Source organism: Cetorhinus maximus, chromosome 20, assembly GCF_964194155.1.
Source record: "Cetorhinus maximus chromosome 20, sCetMax3.hap1.1, whole genome shotgun sequence".
Lineage (NCBI taxonomy): Eukaryota > Metazoa > Chordata > Chondrichthyes > Lamniformes > Cetorhinidae > Cetorhinus > Cetorhinus maximus.
In genome coordinates, this window is record NC_135898.1 from 14,470,386 (window position 1) to 14,485,715 (window position 15,330).

General features: G+C 44.3%; 1 protein-coding gene and 1 non-coding gene across 50 annotated transcripts in view; one reads left to right on the plus strand and one right to left on the minus strand.

The window, feature by feature from the left end:
* LOC144694882 (calcium/calmodulin-dependent protein kinase type II subunit beta-like) overlaps positions 1-15,330 on the plus strand; it is a 248,380-nt gene that overhangs the window by 12,358 nt on the left and 220,692 nt on the right. The gene's annotated exons all lie outside the window — the stretch shown is intronic.
* Positions 9,972-10,098, minus strand: LOC144695126 (U6atac minor spliceosomal RNA). Its single transcript, XR_013579887.1, has one exon. It is a non-coding gene; the product is annotated as a U6atac minor spliceosomal RNA (small nuclear RNA).

Genomic DNA, 15,330 nt, shown 5'->3' on the forward strand with positions numbered 1-15,330 from the left:
AGCAGAGTGGTTAGATCTAAGTGTGCTCAAATATGCAACGCTGGTCAAGCCATCATTTCACATCAGGATTTCTCCGTGAAGCGATGTGCAAAGTATGCAAGTACAGCACAACCTGGGAGAAAGTTAAATACCACCTCGCTCGCCTGTTTCCCAAGCAAGGGCTGTGTAAGCCTTAGAGGTGCCCTGGGACTTTGCACTGTAGCACAATAATACTGAAAGTATGTTGGACTGCATTGGTGACATGTATTGTATTGCATATGTCCAAAAACGCACTAAGCAGAATTTTTTTTTTATTATTCATTCACAGGGCTTTGCTGGCTGGGCCAGCATTTATTGCCCATCCCTAATTGCGCTTGAGAAAGTGGTGGTGAACTGCCTTCTTGAACTGCTGCAGTCCATGTAGTGTAGGTACACCCACAGTGCTATTAGGAAGGGAGCTCCAGGATTTTGACCCAGCTACATTGAAGGAATGGCGATATATTTCCAAGTTAGGATGATGAGTGACTTGAAGGGGAACTTCCAGGGGATGGTGTTCCCATCTGTCTGCTGCCCTTGTCCTTTTAGATGGTAGTGGTCGTGGGTTTGGAAGGTGCTGTCGAAGGAGCCTTGGTGAATTGCTGCAGTGCATCTTGTAGATGGTACACACTGCTGCTACTGTGCATTGATGGTGGAAGGAGTGAATGTTGGTGGATGTGGTGCCAATCAAGAGGGCTGCTTTGTCCTGGACGCTGTGAAGCTTCTTGAGTGTTGTTAGAGCTGCACCCATCCAGGCAAGTGGGGAGTATTCCATCACACTCCTGACTTGTGCCTTGTAGATGGTGGACAGGCTTTGGGGAGTAATGAGGTGAGTTACTTGTCACAGGATTCCTAGCCTCTGACCTACTCTTGTAGCCACAGTATTTATATGGCCAGTCCAGTTCAGTTTCTGGTCAATGGTAACCCCCCAGGATGTTGATAGTGGGGGATTCAGTGATGGTAATACAATTGAACATCAAGGGGCAATGGTTGGATTCTCTCTTGTCGAAGATGGTCATTGCCTGGCACTTGGGTGGCACGAATGTTACTTGCCACTTGTCAGCCCAAGCCTGGATATTGTCCAGGTTTTGCTGCATTTGGTCATGGACTGCTTCAGTATCTGAGGAGTTGTAAATGGTGCTGAACATTGTGCAATCATCAGCGAACATCCCACGTCTGACCTTGTGATGGAAGGAAGGTCATTGATGAAGCAGCTGAAGATGGTTAGGCTGAGGACACTACCCTGAGGAACTCCTGAAGTGATGTCCTGGAGCTGAGATGACTGATCTCCAACAACCACAACCATCTTCTTTTGTGCTAGGTATGACTCCAACCAGCGCAGAGTTTCCCCCCCGATTCCCATTGACGCCAGCTTTATTAGGGCTCCTTGATGCCACACTCGGTCAAATGTGGCCTTGGTGTCAAGGACGGTCCCCCTCACCTCACCTCTGGAGTTCAGCTCTTTTGTCCATTTTTGAACCAAGGCTGTAATAAGGTCAGGAGCTGAGTGGCCCTGGCGGAACCTAAACTTGTTATTGCTAAGCAAATGCCGCTTGATAGCACTGTTGATGACCCCTTCCATTGATTTACTGATGATCGCGAGTAGAGTGATGGGGCAGTAATTGACCAGGTTGGATTTGTCCTGCTTTTTGTGTACAAGACATACCTGGGAAATATTCCACGTAGCTAGGTAGAGGACAGTGTTGTAGCTGTACTGGAACAGCTTGGCTAGGGGTGTGGCAAGTTCTGGAGCACAAGTCTTCAGTACTTTGGCTGGAATGTTGTCAGGGCCCATAGCCTTTCCAGTGCCTTCAGCTGTTCCTTGATATCACATAGAATTAGTTGAATTGGGTGAAGACTGGCATCTGTGATGCTGGGGACCTCTGGAGAGGCCGAGATGGATCATCCACTCAGCACTTCTAGCTGAAGATTGTAACAAATGCTTCAGCTTTATCTTTTGCACTGCTGTGCTGGGCTCCCCCATCATTCAGTGTGGGGATGTTTGCAGAGCCTCCTCCTCCAGTGAGTTGTTTAATTGTCCACCACTATTCCCAACTGGATGTGGCAGGACTGCAGAGCTTAGATCTGATCCATTGGTTGTGGGATCACTTAGCTCTGTCTATCACTTGTTTATGTTGTTTGGCATGCAAGTAGTCCTGCGTTACAACTTCACCAGATTGACACCTCATTTTTAGGTATGCCCGGTGCTGCTCCTGGCATGCCCTCCTGCACTCTTCATTGAACCAGGGTTGATCCTGGTTCCATGGCCGGGCCATGAGGTTGTGTTCGTGTACATTCTGCTGTTGCTGATGGCCCACAGCGTCTCATGGTTGCCCAGTTTTGAGTAGCTAGATCTGTTCGAAATCCAATTTAGCACAGTGATAGTGCCACACAACACGATGGAGGGTATCCTCAATATGAAGTTGGGACTTCGTCTCCTAAATGACTGTGTGGTGGCCACTCCTAGCGATACTGTCATGGACAGATGCATCTGCGGTAGATAGTTTGGTGAGGATGAGGTCAAGTATGTGTTCCCCTCTTGTTGCTTCCCTCACCATCTGCCGCAGACCCAGCCTAGCAGCTATGTCCTTTAGGACTCTGCCAATTTGGTCAGTAGTGGTGCTCCCGAGCCACTCATGGTGATGGGCACTGAAGTTCCCCACCCTCCGTGCTTCCTCCAAGTGCTGTTCAACATGGAGGACCACTGATTCATCATCCAAGGGAGGGCTTTACGTGGTAGTCAGCAGGAGGCTTCCTTGCCCATGCTTGACCTGATGCCATGAGACTTTGTGGGGTCCGGAGTTGACATTGAGGACTCCCAGGGCGACTGCCTCCCGACTGTATACCACTGTACTGCCACCTCTGGTGGGCCTGTCCTGCTGGTGGGACAGGACATACCCCAGGGATGGTGCTGGTGGTGTCTGGGACATAATCTGTAAGGTACGATTCCATGAGGATGACTGTGTTAGGCTGTTGCTTGACTAGACTGTGAGACAGCTCTCCCAATTTTGACACAAGCCCCCAAACGTTAGTCGGGAGGGCTTTGCAGGGTTGACAGGGCTGAGTTTGCTGCTGTCGTTTCTGGTGCCTAGGTCGATGCGGGTCTGGTTTCATTCTTTTGAGACTTTGTAGCTGTTTGATACAACTGAGAGTTTGTTTTGGGTCTCGAGTCACATGTAGGCCAGACCAGTTAAGGACGGCAGATTTCCTTCCTTTAGTGAGTCAGATGGATTTTTACAACAATCCAAGCTATGGTTTCATGGTTATCATTATATTTCTAATTCCAGATTTTTATGGAATTCAAATTCCACCATCTGCTGTGGTGGGATTCGAACCTGGGTCCCCAGAGCATTACCCTGGTCTCTTGAATATTAAGCCAGTGACAATAACGCTACGCCATCGCCTCCCCCTAATTGATTAAATTGATTATGGCTTCTTCTGGTGTTAAATCCTGGCCTTTTTCAAGGCCAACACCTGGTAACGTGAGATACGCAGTTTTTACGAAGCTCTGCCTAATCTGAATTTTGAGTTGATTTCCCTGGGATTTGACTCATTGACAGTTTACTATATCACCCTCTTTGTTCATAATAGGCCACAACCTGCTTCTTACTACCTTCCAGGAGAAGATTTTTGGGTTTCTTTTTGTTGACTGCCACTCTATTCTCATATTCTCTCTTTGCCAGCAGTATTTTGACCTGGCTCTCATTTGAGGAATTCACCTAAACACACCATAAAACTTATTGTTTCATCATATTCTCCATCCCGCTCATAATCCAAGAAGCCCTGCCTTTGGTTTCCCTTTCTTTTGTTCTTTTTGGAATGTACCTAGCCATTTCTGAAATATCTTTTCCTTAAAGATTACTCGTTGCTTTGTCACAGTTTTTCCTGTCAACTTTGGTTCCATTTTACATTGACTGGATCCTGTTTTTATCGCACTTTTCCAGTTTTCCCTGTTCCAATTTAGAAATTAAGTTTTAGATTGTCCATTGCTCATCTCCGTTAATCATCTAAAGCTTATGAAAAGATCGTCACTGCTCTCAAGAAGAATTTAACATTGAAATGGAAGAGACAGAACAGATTGGCAATGCATACCTCACACACACATGTCAAAGCACTGATAATGGAAGGACTTAATTCAAAATGACTGTTGTCATATATGGGTGGAGACACCAAAAGCAGTGAGATCACTCACTGCTTATATGGCAGGTCTTGTGGATGTAGAGGCATGTCAGAAGGCGGTGGTGCAGAAACTGCCTGTGGGGTTGTTTTAATCATTTTTAATTTATTTCACCATCTTTAGATGAAACACAGAGTGTCAGCTTCACTCTTTACAATCTCCGACATGTTTAAGTTTGAGTTCTATCAGACCTCCAGGAAAAATTCGGTATATCCTCATATTGTGAAGTGGATGATGATGGTGGAAGAGAATGAGAAGTACGTGTGTTTTTAAAAAAAAAACAAATTTGCAGAATAAAAAAATTGGATACTGCTGCTGGCTCATGACAAGGGGGATTTTGGGGGGGGGGGGGGGGGGGGTCGCACCTTTGACCTCTGTTCTATGCAGGTTTAAGTAACCTGAGAAGGATAATGGTGGAAAGCCATAATTCAAGTTAATTTCCTTTGATCAAAGAATGTCGGAGGAGGGGGGAGAAGAGAACTAAGTCAAGATTGCAGCCCCCATCCCCGCTCCACTACGTAATGCTTAACTATCAGGGCTCAGGCGCCGGAAAAGGCAGCTTGCTTTATGTCTGCATGTGAAACTGAACTTACCCGAGCTGAGGGAAAAGCAAAATACTGTGGATGCTGGAAATCCGAAACAAAAACAGAAAATGCTGGAAAGGCTCAGCAGGTCCGACAGCATTTGTAGAGAGAGAAAGAGTTGACGTTTCGAGTCCGTATGACCCGACTTCTCTCTGGAGGTAATGGTGTTCTCATGTACCTGTTGCCCTTATCGTTCTAGGCTGTGGAGTTTATCTATTTGGGAGATGCGGTTGGAGTATTCTTGATGCATTGCAGTCGTGCACCTTGTAGATGGTGCGCACTGCCGCAGTGTATTTGTGGAGGAGACAGGTCTGAAATATCATCACCCACTTGGAAAATGACCACTATATCAACTTGTAAGCAGTCCCTCATTATTCCCTTAGAATGACTTGGAGAACAGGAATTCTTTCATGTGAAAAATGGGGATTGTGTTCATTTTCTACAAGCCACCTTTTTCTCTCTGCTTACTCCAAATCCTTGGGGTTGTTTGCAGGCTTGTGCTTCAAGTTACTTCAATCAGGGCCACATGATCTGTTGGACTAGTTTTGATTGAGAAAGGTAGAGGAATTTCCCAATTTCCCCCCCCTACTTGTCATGGGTTTTTAATCTATCTGTTCATCTCTCCCAGGCAGCTTTTGAGCGGAATCAGGGGTGTGTATGTTGTGTGGGACAGGCTGGATGGGTACAATTGTGTTGGAATGTCACAATTCCGGACTGGATGACAAGGAAGGGGAGATGGGAAGAACTTCTGCACCAATTGGAGTCAATTGGTCTAACGGAATGCCTGAAAGTGCACAGTGTGCGTGAGTTCAAGAAACAATTGAAAGTGTTTCTGGGAAGAGAAGGATTGGTCCAGGAAATGCAACACATAAGCAAAATATTGCGGATGCTGGAAATCTGAAATAAAAACAGAAAATGCTGGAGAAACTCAGAGAGAAACAGAGTTAAAGTTTTGAGTCCGTATGACTTTGAATTGAGAGATTCAAACTGGAAATGCAGCATGCTTGTTGGGCAGAATCGCCTTCTCCCGATATTGAAATTCACTCTCCATCAAGGAATTCTGCAGGTTATTGAGCGGAGGTCCTCTTAACTGTTCTTGGGTTGGAAAAGGTTCAGCATGTGTAGGAGATGATCTGGGAAGTTTGCACCTATTCAGTGTAGCCTGCAAGATTAACAGATGAACTCCATGATAGACCTGTGGTTTCCCTCCTCAATTTGTTTTAATTTCTCCCTGCCTGTTCTGTGCCCAAGCGAACCAGACTCTAAAAGAACAAATCCTCCTGCATCTCAAACAATCATCACCTATCTTGTTACTTTTAGTAAGAGCTGACGTTTGGCAGAGAGCTCACGGCAGGAACTGTATCTCCCGAGGGTAGGGGGAGGCATGGGGAGCGGAGCGGGAGGAGTTGTGCCAAAGTGTTGGTGAATTACCCTGAGTTTTCCTTTCGTGGCGTACGATGTCACCTTCCCGATTTGACGAATTGCTGCCTTGTAGCTTTGGGTTCCTACTCTGGCAGCAAGGGTTGGCTTCAGTTACTCATCTGAATTCCAGGGCAGTGTGCAAAGGCTGCTTTAGATTTGTTTACTCTCGCAACTGCTGCAGTGTAAAAATACCCACCTCGTGTTGCCCTTGCTGCTTCTAGGTCGACTGTCAATTGAAGAGACTTGGCTTGGGTTTGTGTCAGTAGACAGATAAGAATTCCTTCTGGCCTTTTCTACTGCCTTTCCACCTCCACCCTCCCTCAAGCACATGCTGTAGCTTGTACAGCTCAATATTTGTACCCTTTGGGAATTGTGCAAATGCTGAGAGACTTCTGGTCCACTTCTGAAGAATAGATCCCTGCCCCAATCCTTTTTTCTTGCTCTTTGAAGGCATTGCAATTTCCTCTTTAGTGTCAGTGGGTTATGAGTTGAATATAGTAATACCAGGCTGGTACCAGAACTAGGGGACACAATTTTTAAAATTCTCTTGTGGGACAAGGCCATTATTTGTTGTCCATCCCTAATTGCCCTTAAACTGAGTGGCTTGCTGGGCTATTTCAGAGGGCATTTAAGAGTCAGCCACATTACGTTGGGCCTGGAGTCACATGTCAGCCAGACCAGGTAAGGACAGCAGATTTCCCTCCCTAAAGGACATAAGGGACCCAGATGGGTTTTTACAATAATAATGATAGTTTCATGGTCATCATCACTGAAACAAGTTTTCAATCTAGGCTTATTAATTGAATTTAAATTCCACCAGCTGCTGTGGTGGGCTTTGAACTTGTGCCCCCAGATCATTATCTTGGGCCTCTGGATCACTCGTCCACTGACATTATCACTGTGCTATCGTCTTCCCCTTTTAAGATGGGGGTGAGGAGAAATTTTTTTCTCTGTGGGGCATGAGTCTGGGGTACTGTCTTCCCCAGAGAGTGGCAGAGTCAGAGTCATTGAATATTTCTGAGGCAGAGTTAGATAAACTCTTGACTAACAAGGGAATCAAAGGGTATCAGGGATAGGCAGGATAGTGGCTTTGAAGCCACAATCAAATCAGCCTTGATCTTATCGAATAGCTGAGTAGGCTCGAGGGGCCAAATGGCCTACTATTGCTCCTAATTTGCATGTTCGTATGACTTCATCATTTATTTGTCTCGATTCAAGCCTTGAAATTAGCTGAATTGTCTCAAACTTGAGCAGGAATGAGGTGGGGGGCAGGAGAAGAGAATTAACAAGTATTTTTGCTCCAGATTGCTATCTCTGTTGGAAAGATAGTTTTTTGGAGGGGGAGTTGCATGTATTTTTGGTGATTGTGGGGTTCTGGACTCTGTTTCTACTCTTTTCACTTTCTCATGAACAAATATGTGACGTGCGGTGACTGACTTACAGATCAAGAGTTCCCACTGGGCGAAGATATCAGAGGGTTTCTGAGTCCCTTGAATCATTATCATAATCAGTGCCTTTGGGAGAAGACAGGGAATTATTTGGCAGGAGAAGCAATAGTTTATTGGTTGCACCTTTGGCCAGTGTTAAGTGGAAGCATATATGAATCTCTTCAGATCTGAATTAGATGTGATTACAGTGAAATCAGAATAGCCAGAGGAACCATTTTAGTCACATATATTGTTCTTCGATGACCATCTTCAGTCATGTGTTTCTTCCCCAGCTGGAATCCATGTTAAGGTCGACATGTTGGAGTTTCTCTGATTGGCTGCAAGGCAGGTTGTTCACAGGTGCCCCTGACCACCATCAGCCTTTGTGTCTTCCTGGTACAATTACGAGCTTGGTATATTGGCAATGCAGTGGAATAGCATAATCGAGTGGTCACAGCACAGAAGGAGGCCATTTGGCCCATTGTGTCCATGCTGGTTCTCTGCAAGAGTGCCACCCCTTTTCCCACCTTTTCTCCATAGCCCTGGACATTTTCCCTTTGCAGATAATGATCCAATTCCCCTTTGGATGTTTGGACTAAACCTGCCTCCATCACACTCTCCGGCACTGCATTCCAGGTCCTAACCACTCGCTGCATAAAAAAGTTTTTCCTCATGTTGGCATTACTTCTTTCACCAATTACCTTAAAACCTGTGTCCTCTGGTTCTCAATCCCCCCACCAATGAGAACAATTTCTCCCTAATCTGCTTTGTATAGACTCTTCATGCTTTTGACTACAAGGATGTGACGTGAGGACTTTGTACCAAGGCTATGGCCCAAAGTGTTGCTGTTTTTGTCCCTATCTCATGGGAAAATCAGTATTACTTACAGATAATCTAGCCTATCTGCTTGGATCTGATACACAATGAAAAAAGACCCTTTTGTTGCATATATACTGATTCTTGGCCTTTTTGTGCTGTTCAGCTTCTTCTCAGGTTGGGTTGAGGAGCCCTATTTCTGATCCCCAACTCTGATCTCCAATATCAGTCCAGCTTTGTCCAGTTTAATTCCTTAGGATTTGAGGCCTGCTCCTGTGGTTGAGACATGACTGGACAGGATATTACTGGCCTGCAGTATGAGTTGTTTCCACTGATGTGGTTCTCTTGTCAGCAACCCTTGTGAGTGTCTGCTGCAGCACTGGAGACGTCTGAATGTCAGGTACGCCGTTCTTACAATTGGCAAGCCAGTCTCCTTATCTCCATTTCCTTCCCTTTCAAAAATAGCTTCCTGCCCCCAGACAATTGCACGCTGTCTTTAGAGAGCAGGCATTTACTGTTCTGCCTCTATCTCTTGAGTGTTGCGCTGAAAGCATTCCATACAGCAGCTTTCTCCCCTTCTTAGTATTACACTGGGGCCTGGCTTATCACTGTCCATTAACTCCCCAAATTGTGGTTGTATCTTTGCTCCCTCTAATAGTTACAGCTGAAGTGAGCTGTCACTGCAGTTCCGAAGCCATGGTGTGAAGCTTTTGTTTCATTTTCAAAAAGATGTCATATGCACCGTTAGACGAAGCCTTTTTCAGGACTGATGCAGGATCACCAACCTGAAGCATGGACTTGGTTTCTGTCCACAGATGTTGCCTGATCTGCTCAGTATTTCCAGCATTTTCTGTTTGTATTCCTTTTCTTCAAATATTCGTTCCTTTTTATGTACGAAATTTAGCCTTGTTTGACAACTAGACTGTAACTCACTTGTGTTGTGTCTTCATCATCACTGAGGTACCTGTAATTTATTTTTTGCCCCTCTTGATCTTATACAATAGGCTTGAAAGCTTTTTGCCTGCTGCCTCAATCATGTCGCTGAGGTTGCCTGAGTGAAAGTCACCAATACCTTTCTATGCTTGCTTAGCTGTCTGCCATCCCCCTCCCTCCCTGGTGGCTCCTTGTTCTCCATCTCCATGGATTGGGCTCTCAAAAGACTCAACACTTCTCAAATAGTTTCTCCCCCTGTGGCTACTCGTCACATGAAGTGCAAAGGTTTTCTCTTTATCCCCTGTCTTCCAACCCCTACACTAACGCTATCTATTCATGAACTCAGTTACCCCTCAGTGATCCCTTCCAGAAGCTCTGTTCTTTCTATCCTATCATCTTCCAACGCCCTTACCTCTGTTTTATTCTCATTTGCTCTTACCCTGTCCCCTTTTTTCAGGTGCTTCAAGTCAGTTCTCATAATGACAGCTCTGTAACTCCTTTGTTTATAAACTAATAAACTAAATTAACAAAAAAAGGGATAAAGTAAAAGGCAGGCCCTTAAAGAGAAACTACAAAAACAAAGACAAAATTTAAAGGCAAAAAACATGGTTAGCTGCCACAAAGTAGATGGCAATATCTTAACCTTTTGTGTGTTGTAAGGCCACTAGGGCCTCTTTCATCCTTACCAAGGGGAGTGCTAACCTTCTTTCATATACTGAGTCACAGAAATTGGTGGTGAGGTGGGATAGATGATAGTTGTGAGTATATATGGTGAAGAAAGTGTGCGCTGCTTAGACAAGATTTCTGGAAGAGTGCTGTGAGCTAGGCATGGCTGTGACCCCATTCACCACATTACTCCCTGCATAATCCAGCACCTTTAACAGGCCACATGGTCATAACCAAAGAGAGTTAATTGCTGGGGAAAACTGCTTGATTGTGAAGATTTGGTTTAATTGTTTGGAGTGACTGCTGTTGATCTGAGCAGTAGTTTTTCCTTCTTGCCTTTGGAAGGAGTGAGGAGATTTTGAAAGTGCTGCCCCAGAGGCAGCCTATGTGTGGACACTTGTTCACAATTCACGCACAAGCTTTACTTGAAATGCAACAGGTTCTAAATTTTCAGATGCCCATTCACAAAATTTCCCCCCCCCCACCCTCCTAGAATGCAAGTGACAGAAACAAAATTCCAATGGTGCTGTTCTTCAGACAAGAGAATTTTACATTGTAGAGTCAGAGATGAAATGGAAACAGTGCCAATGTCCTGGTTTTCATCTCAGATGCAACAACCGTAGCAATTTCAAAGAGGAAGTCTTTGCTACAGAATTGCTGTCTTGGAATTAAGTGGCTCATACTGTTACGCGATGCTTGGAGATTGATACTTGAGTGAAGATGCGTGATCTCAATGCTGTTCTTTATTACCAGTGTGCTGTTGGCCCTGAACAGACCCAAGTTTGAAAATGTAAGATAGTGTATTGGCGTACTGTGCAAGTTGCACACTCAGCCACTTAGCTCAGACATTCAGGTAGGAAGATGGCGACTAAGTTGGCTCACTGTTTTACACACTTTGTAACACCTGATTTTGAGTAAGGGGAGAACAGGAGCACGTCTGAATTCTTTGTGTTTATATTCACGCAATATATACAGCAAACATAGTCCAACTGTATGTATTTAACTGTGTTGTTCTCTATTTTATTTCATCTTTTGTATGAGGACTGTGTTTATTACCCATCTTTCTTTTGTTGGTGTTGGTCTTATTCCCTCCTTGGATGCTGGATGAAAATGATTTGAGGATGTTCCAGCTTTTATTGATCCTGAAGGTATCTCCTGCAAGAAGGAAGATTAGATTCTGGCAGATAGAGACATGATGAGATGTCTTGTCCAATGCATCAGTAAGTTCCATATTCACCAGCCAAGAGTAAATGTCTGTTCACTGCCTTAGATTGAATCATTCCCTTAGTAGCCTTAAAGCCATAATGTGAGTCTTGAGACAGAGGTCACTGTGAAGCAGGAAGCGGCGAAGCAGAGAGAGAATTGAAGCCATGACAGCATCTTTCTGCTTTGACTGACATCCTGCGCCTTTCAGTTGAAGTTTGAGTATTTGTGGAAGCCATGGCTCAGTGGTCAATGTTATTTTGAACTACCAGCACTGAGGCCTGCTTACATGTGACATGGCTGGGTGTTAATATGCCCTGTTTCAAAAGGCAGGAAATTAGCCGAGTTGCCGACTGTTTGGATTTGTCAGGTACCCACCAATTCTAATTATTGGGTTTATTATATTACCCAAGCCGAATGCATCTGTTGTTTTTACTCATGTCCAGACCTTGTCTGCTGTAAGGTACTTGGAAGGTGTTTTCTCACAGGAGGACAGAGCACTGAGCCAGGCTGCCAAGTGTACTATTTTGCAGCTGGTCCAGGCCTGGGCTCCTCTGACAACCCAGTGGATAATGCACTGTCCAGTACGGAGCTACACCATGCAGATCGCTAAGATTGATAGTTGACTGGTTGACCTTTGCCAGGTGACCTCATGGGGCACACAGTTGGGGTAGTGAAAGTCGAGTGGAGGTTCTTTAGCCAGGGAAGAGGAATAGTCCCACAAAATTCCTGCTCATGATTATGAAGTACTGAGTCCCTCCCTTGCTGGGAAACATGAATGAGTGGATATTGACTGTCATGGCCTATGTAGTTTAATTGCCTGTCAGTGCTCTGTGTAGGCCCAAGCATGGAAAAAGGAGACAAGTCAAACAATGGGTATGGAACCATACCTCGCAATTGGTTAGCTCCTTGAACGGAGGAACATCTAAGTGAGAGCCTGGGTGAACATTGTTTGGCCACCTAGTTAACCAGGATCTGTGTCGGAGGTCCAGAAAGGAATCTTGCAAAAGGGCTCTCAAAAATGCGAGGCTATTGCTACAAATCTGAGCTCCAATGTTTCAAAATGGTCAGGAGTGTTAGAACTTATTGTTTTGTGCACGTACAGTTGTTTTCAACTTATTCCATCACAAGTCACAAAATCTAGGTCAGCTGGGAATTAATTGCTGTTTGGGAGAGCAATTTTCAGATTGGCAATCACTTGTAAATTTCTGGCTTCAGGTCAGAAGGAATCAGGATTATATGTCGTTCCCTCAGTGCACGAGACTCACCAAATTATGCCACTGAATTTAAACCCAGTTCCAGGCCTTAGTCTTGGCAGTGGTGGCTGACTACATCTTTGCAACTTAACTGTTCAGTTCTCCGGTAATTCCTTTTTCATGTTCAGTCCCCTGAAGTTGACTATCAGAAAGAGCAAGAGTTGGAAAATCTACAACCGCACTTGACTTGGTGATAACTTGCCTATCTGAATCTTCATTCTCGTTTAATGAAATAAATATTTTTAAAAAACAATTTGAAAACCACCTTCACTGAAGGTATATTAAACAGTGTTCAAGAATGTAATTGCAAACAAATTCTAGTTCACGTTGCCCATAAACACGTAACTGGGGAGTCAGGATAGCTTTCAATCCTGCTTACAATCTCACCAGTAGAGCTGAGCCTGCTGAAAGTCAAGATTTGTACGGACTGTGGAGCTTTAGCCGGTTAGAAAATGAACTGCTCCCCAGACGAAGCGTCTGGAATGACCTCATTTCAGGGTTTAGATGGTTGCTGTCAACAGTTGAAGTTTTGTTGTTATGATGTGAGCCCTTGGTTGGATTGCAGTTTGGAATCATTGCCAGTGTGTCATTATTTTCTATTTATTGTTTGTATCCCCCTGACTACCAGCTCGGCCTTCTCTTTGTACATTCATTCTACCCCTGGACAGCTCCAGAGGCACTTCACAATTGGCCTGGGTTGAGAAAATGACGTGGACTTTGCTTACCACAGCTGAGGAAAAGGAGAAAACTTACATTTATGTAGTGCCTTTCACAATCTCAGGATGTTCCAGAGCACTTACAGCGACTGAGTATTTTTGAAGTGTAGTCACTCTTCTACTGTGGGAAACATCGCAGCAAATTTATGCACAGCAAGACCCCACACTACTGACCAGAAAATCTTGTTAGTGTTGATTGAGGGATAATTTACTTGTTTTTCTTTGAATAGCATTCTGAGACCTTTACTTCCCTTCAGAGCGCAAATGGGGCATCACTTGAATGTCTCATCTGAATGATGGTACATGCAACAGTGCAGCACTCCCTCAATGCTCCATAGATGTGTCACCCTAGATTCCACAAGAAAAATGAACTCTCTGAAGTGAGGCTTGAAACACTGAAGTCTGACACTTAAATCTTGAATTTCGATTCAAATTGAAATTTCTTTACATGTTGATAGCTATTCTTTGCTGGTTAAGGAGGCAGAGTTTCTTTGTAGAAATCTTAGTCAAGATTAGTCTTGTTTGTGAAATATGCAAAGTACCAATGTAAGTTGCGTGCAGAAATATCACTGCTCGTGTGAAGTCATAGAGGTGAATTTTGTGTGATTGTTATTCTCTGGGGGTGAAGGAGTTGCTTTTTGTTCCAATTGTTTTAAAAACCAGTCAAACAGGTAATTGTTGTTCCATGTGTACGTTAGGGCTGTTTCTTTAGGATGCTTTGGATAGAGTTTTCAATGAGAGGAAACGCACATTTTTTTGTTTTTCTGCAGAATCATGGAATGGTTACAGCACAGAAGGAGGCCATATATGGCCTTTGTGTCTGTGTTAGCTCTCTGCAAGAGTACCTCGTCCCACTCCCAAACCTTTTTCCTGTAGCCCTGCAAAGTTTTACACTTCAGATGATCATCCATTTCTCTTTTGAAAGCCTTGATTGAATCTGTGTCCACTACACTCTTACGTGGAGCATGCCAGATCCTGACCATGCGCCGTGTAGAAAGGCTTTTTCCTCGTCTTGACTTTATTTTGATAATCACCTTAAATTGGTGTCCTCTGGTTCTTGATCCTTCCACAAATAGGAACATCCCTATCTCCTCTGTCCAGACTCCTCATGATTTTGAATACCTCTGTCAAATCTCCTCTCAACGTTCTCCAAGGAGCACAGCCCTCGTTTCTCCAATCTATCCCTGTAACTGAAGTTCCTCATCCCTGCAACCATTGTCATGAATCTTTTCTGAAACCTGCCTGATGCCTCTACATCTTCCTAAAGTGTGATGCCCAGACCTGGATACAGTATGCCAGTTGAGGCCAAACCAAAGTTTTATACAAAGGTTCTTCATAACTTTGCTGTTTTTATGCTCGATACACCTATTTATAAAAATGAGGATCCGGTGCGCTTTATTAACCACTTTCCCAACCTGCCTTGCTGCCTTTAATAATCATATTACAGGGCCTACAGGGCCCTCTGCCCTTTAGAATTGTACTGTTTATTTTATCTTTCCTCTTCTCATTGTTCCTACATTTATTTGCCTTAAGTTTCATCTTCCACTTATTTGTCCATTCGACCTGTCTAAGTGCTCTTGAAGCCTATCACTGTTCTCCTCACAGTTCACAATACTTCCAAGTTTTGTGTTGTCTGTAAATTTTGAATTTTGAACAGCTCAATCGATACATATCAAGAAAAGCAGTATCTAATGAGGATTGGTAGATCCTTGATAAGCAAGGGGTTATCAGGAGTAGGTGGGAGTGTGGAGTTGAGGTTATAATCAGATCAGCCATGATCTTACTGAATGACACAGCAGGCTTGAGTGGCGTACTGCTGCCCCTAATTCATAAATTCGTAGATTATGGCCAGTGCCTCTGCAATTTCCAGCCTTACTTCCCCCAAAACCTTGGATGCATCTCAGTCAGCTCTGGTGACTTATCAGCATGAAGCACAGCCAGCCTATCCAATACTTCCTCCATGGGAAGTAACTGGCAAGGCCAGCATGTATTATCTGGCCCTAGCAATCATTGAGATGGTGATGGTGAGCCATCTTCTTGAACTGCTGCAGTCTTTGTGGATTACAGTTTTCTGTAGGAGATTTTGATAGAGCTAAGTGGCTTGCTAGGCCATTT